This window comes from Salmo salar, chromosome 02 (genome assembly GCF_965601325.2).
Source record: "Salmo salar chromosome 02, fSalSal1, whole genome shotgun sequence".
NCBI classification, from domain to species: Eukaryota; Metazoa; Chordata; class Actinopteri; order Salmoniformes; family Salmonidae; genus Salmo; species Salmo salar.
Genome location: NC_138292.1, coordinates 36,653,788 through 36,659,326, shown reverse-complemented (window position 1 = coordinate 36,659,326; position 5,539 = coordinate 36,653,788). Strand labels below are relative to the sequence as shown.

At 43.0% G+C, this 5,539-nt stretch overlaps 1 pseudogene; it reads left to right on the top strand.

Moving 5' to 3' along the window:
- The first annotated feature begins 4,642 nt into the window (after positions 1-4,642).
- LOC145864088 (protein rapunzel-like) lies at positions 4,643-5,327 on the top strand (annotated as a pseudogene).
- Positions 5,328-5,539: the final 212 nt, after the last annotated feature.

Genomic DNA, 5,539 nt, shown 5'->3' with positions numbered 1-5,539 from the left:
CATCTACTTTGTGCATGACACAAGTCATTTTTTTAAACAATTGTTTACAGACAGATTATTTCACTTCACTGTATCACAATTCCAGTGGGTCAGAAGTTTACATACACTAAGTTGACTGTGCCTTTAAACAGCTTGGAAAATTCCAGAAAATGATGTCATGGTTTTATAAGCTTCTGATAGGCTAATTGACATAATTTGAGTCAATTGGAGGTGTACCTGTCGATGTACACTGCTCAAAAAAATAAATGGAACACTTAAACAACACAATGCAACTCCAAGTCAATCACACTTCTGTGAAATAAAAGTGTCCACTTAGGAAGCAACACTGATTGACAATAAATGTCACGTGCTGTTGTGCAAATGGAATAGACAACAGGTGGAAATTATAGGCAATTAGCAAGACACCCCCAATAAAGGAGTGGTTCTGCAGGTGGTGACCACAGACCACTTCTCAGTTCCTATGCTTCCTGGCTGATGTTTTGGTCACTTTTGAATGCTGGCGGTGCTTTCACTCTAGTGGTAGTATGAGACGGAGTCTACAACCCACACAAGTGGCTCAGGTAGTGCAGCTCATCCAGGATGGCACATCAATGCGAGCTGTGGCAAGAAGGTTTGCTGTGTCTGTCAGCGTAGTGTCCAGAGCATGGAGGCGCTACCAGGAGACAGGCCAGTACATCAGGAGACGTGGAGGAGGCCGTAGGAGGGCAACAACCCAGCAGCAGGACCGCTACCTCCGCCTTTGTGCAAGGAGGAGCAGGAGGAGCACTTCCAGAGCCCTGCAAAATGACCTCCAGCAGGCCACAAATGTGCATGTGTCTGCTCAAACGGTCAGAAACAAACTCCATGAGGGTGGTATGAGGGCCCGACATCCACAGGTGGGGGTTGTGCTTACAGCCCAACACCATGCAGGACGTTTGGCATTTGCCAGAGAACACCAAGATTGGCAAATTCGCCACTCGCGCCCTGTGCTCTTCACAGATGAAAGCAGGTTCACACTGAGCACATGTGACAGACGTGACAGAGTCTAGAGACGCCATGGAGAACGTTCTGCTGCCTGCAACATCCTCCAGCATGACCGGTTTGGCGGTGGGTCAGTCATGGTGTGGGGTGGCATTTCTTTGGGGGGCCGCACAGCCCTCCATGCGCTCACCAGAGGTAGCCTGACTGCCATTAGGTACCGAGATGAGATCCTCAGACCCCTTGTGAGACCATATGCTGGTGCGGTTGGCCCTGGGTTCCTCTTAATGCAAGACAATGCTAGACCTCATGTGGCTGGAGTGTGTCAGCAGTTCCTGCAAGAGGAAGGCATTGATGCTATGGACTGGCCCACCTGTTCCCCAGACCTGAATCCAATTAAGCACATCTGGGACATCATGTCTCGCACCATCCACCAACGCCACGTTGCACCACAGACCATCGAGACCATCCGCCACCTCATCAGGAGCATGCCCAGGCGTTGTAGGGAGGTCATACAGGCACGTGGAGGCCACACACACTACTGAGCCTCATTTTGACTTGTTTTAAGGACATTACATCAAAGTTGGATCAGCCTGTAGTGTGGTTTTCCACTTTAATTTTGAGTGTGACTCCAAGTCCAGACCTCCTTGGGTTGATAAATTGGATTTCCATTGATTATTTTTGTGTGATTTTGTTGTCAGCACATTCAACTATGTAAAGAAAAAAGTATTTAATAAGATTATTTCATTCATTCAGATCGAGGATGTGTTATTTTAGTGTTCCCTTTATTTTTTTGAGCAGTGTATTTCATGGCCTACCTTCAAACTCAGTGCTTCTTTGCTTGACATCATGGTAAAATTAAAATAAATCAGCCAACACCTCAGAAAACAAATTGTAGACCTCCACAAGTCTGGTTCATCCTTGGGAACAACTTCCAAACGCCTGAATGTACCACGTTCATCTGTACAAACAATAGTACGCAAGTATAAACACCATGGGACCACACAGCCGTCATACCACTCAGGAAGGAGACGCGTTCTGTCTCCTAGAGATGAATGTTCTTTGATGCGAAAAGTGCAAATCAATCTCAGAACAACAGCAAAGGACCTTGTGAAGATGCTGGAGGAAACAAAAGTATCTATATCCACAGTAAAACGAGTCCTATATCGACATAACCTGAAAGGCCTCTCAACAAGGAAGAAGCCACTGCTCCAAAACTGCCATAAAAAAGCCCGACTACGGTTTGCAACTGCACATGGGGACAAAGATCGTACTTTTTGGAGAAATATCCTCTGGTCTGATGAAACAAAAATGGAACTGTTTGGCCATAATGATCATCGTTATGTTTGGATGAAAAAGGGGGAGGCTTGCCAGCCAAAGATCACCATCCCAACCATGAAGCACGGGGGTGGCAGCATCATGTTGTGGAGGTGCTTTGCTGCAGGAGGGACTGGTGCGCTTCACAAAATAGATAAGTGGATGGTGTGTAAAAATAAGTGGATATATTGAAGCAACATCTCAAGACATCAGTCAGGAAGTTAAAGCTTGATCGCAAATGGATCTTCCAAATGGACAATGACCCCAAGCATACTTCCAAAGTTGTGGCAAAATGGTTTAAGGACATCAAAGTCAAGGTATTGGAGTGGCCGTCACAAAGCCCTGACCTCAATCCTATAGAAAATGTGTGGGCAGAACTGAAAAAGCGATTGCGAGCAATTAGGACTACAAACCTGACTCAGATACACCAGCTCTGTCAGGAGGAATGGGCCAAAATTCACCCAACTTATTGTGGGAAGCTTGTGGAAGGCTACCTGAAACATTTGACCCAAGTTAAACAATTTAAAGGCAATGCTACCAAATACTAATTGAGTGTATGAACACTTCTGACCCACTGGGAATGTGATGAAAGCAATAAAAGCTGAACTAAATCATTCTCTCTACTATTGTTCTGACATTTCACATTCTTACAATTAAGTGGTGATCCTAACTGACCTAAGACAGGGAATTTGTACTAGGATTAAATGTCAGGAATTGTGAAAAACTGAGTTTAAATGTATTTGGCTAAGGTGAATGTAAACTTCCGACTTCAACTGTATGTGGTTGTAGAGTAGTGGCCTGTGTGCACACACTTTATGTGTTGTGAAATATTTTGTGAATGTATTATGTTTTAAAATGGTATAACTGCCTTAATTCTTGCCTTGGCAGCAGTTAATGAGGATCCATAATAAATACAAATACAAATACAGAGTGAAAATCTCTTATGGTGGCTTTATTCAGACTGTTCTAGAGTTCTTGGATTTTCTTGGACATCTCACTCAGTAGTCGCTGTTCTCTATGGTCTTAAAGACTGTGCCTCCCTTGACAGCTGTAAAAGTAGGTGATAGATCAGGTTGAGATATGGGGGTGACATTTTACCTAATCTTCTGCGGTGTAAACCCATTTGGGGCAGACCTCAGCAGCAGAGAAAGGCTGACTAAGACGCTGACAGAATAGTTTCCATTGTCTTGTTGCTGTTTTTCCAGATGTTTCTGTGGAAAATGCCCTTCAGCTTGGCAAGTTTAATCTCGTACAGACAGTTTATCACGCCAACACCCTACTTGGAATTGACTGGACTGGCTGACAAGCGACCGTGGTGGCGATGGTGGTTGTAGTTGAAGGGCCAAAGGAGAATGGATTAGGTTTTTATTAATAAGGTGTGAGCTCATAACATTGTACTTTGACCTGAAATAATTTCACGCCAGTTGTCAAATGGGTGTTTTTAAATGATTTCAATAATCTTGCTGATTAGTCAATACAATTTGCCTTGATTTATTGCAGCAGAGGTATATGCATTCTACTGTATAATACATAATATACTGTGTAGTAAATGTTCTGTAACTTCCTCTGTGACATATAATGATAGTATTACATCTAAAATGGCCTCCAGGCTGAAACTAGTCTTAATCCCTGCTTGTATTATGTTATTCCAATTCTAGATACTCTACGCAATTTCCTTAAATGGACACTGTTACAATGCACTTAGCACCACCCCTTCAGTCACAGTCTACTCTAGTACATCATAGTGTTTGAAGTTGCTAATTGGCTTCCTGCTTGCTGTTTATACTTCATACTGTACTTCAGATCTTTATTGGTTGGTTGTTTTTTCATCATTTGGCACTTTGATGATGTGATATACAACACACTTGAATTGAGTGTATAATGCAGACAACAAACTGTGAATACTTAAAACATTTCTATAACATAAAACCATTAAAACACTGCATTGAACTACATATTTGAAACTCCATAGAGTACCTACCTATACGTGTCTTTCCTCACTGGTGGATTGTCTTTGCATAGTTGCCTTATTGCTCACTGGGTGTACCCAGCTGTAATCCCAGTAGGCTTTGCTAGTGTACTGAAATTTACTCTTATCAGTTCTCACTGTGATGCCAGCAGGGATTCACTCTAGTTGAGAGTTTGAGCAAGGAAGCAGGCCACAGTCCAACAAGACCAGAACAGCTCTACATAAGTTCAGAGACTTTGGTATTGCTGTTGAACCTTTCCTCCATTTTAACTATGGTCTTGAACTGGGGGATGATTGGTTGTCTATATTTTAAATGGATCTTCAATAATACTTTAGTTAAGTGTCAGTAGAAAGGTGTCCATTTAGTCAAAAGTAATTCTATAGACCATAGACTTTATTATGTCCAATGTAAATTAAACATTCTCTTGACCATGACCTTATGGTCTTTTCTCAGATGTAATACTGGTATGTGTTATGCACTGAATAATAACAATACCAGCAAAAATGCTCGGCCAGCTATAGAAGATCGTAGCAGAAGAAGAAGAACGTGATAGAGACTGTAATGGAAGTGTTTGAACAGGGAGCTGAGGTGGTGGCTAGTATCGCAGGTGACCTCTTCCTTGTTTCGCCATCGCTGCTCCCGTAATGAAATTGCCCCTGGACAATGTGGAGAGCAAGGAAGCTGCGTTCATGAAGGAGCAGTTCCAGAAGGTTTGTGAACGCCTGGAGTTGGTTTCAGAGGAGATGCAGTGGATTAACGAGGAGATCAAGTAGAGCGGAGTGGACGCTGCCTAATTTTCTGTAGAGGAGAACATCTCCAACCAGTTCCGCAAGTACATGGACATCCTCAATGCCAAACCCAAGTTTTGTGAGGTGAAGAAGAAGCTTTTCATGAAGAGGTGAAGAAAAAGCTTTTCATGGAGCATTTTGTCAGAACAGTTGTGACAAAAACCTAATTAACCTCTGCAGTGCCGTGACGTGAGACAACTTTTCTGGAGAGTCAGTGTTTGAGATCGCTCTTAACTATGAGGAGAAAAGTCGACGCGCAATATAAGACTTATGTGCCAGGTTGAATCCAATATAATATCCAATATAATATCCAATATAGGTCAGAAGAATCTCACCGTAGTGGGTACAGCTGAGCTCCTGTTTCAGCAGTTGCCAGGTCCATGTGCAGTCCACACGGTCAAGACTTGCAAAGACCTGGCCTGTGCCTGGAGCTTTGCCGAAGAGCTACACTACTGGGAGGAGCACAATACGTTTTATGTTTGCATTCACTACAATTTACGTTTTCTT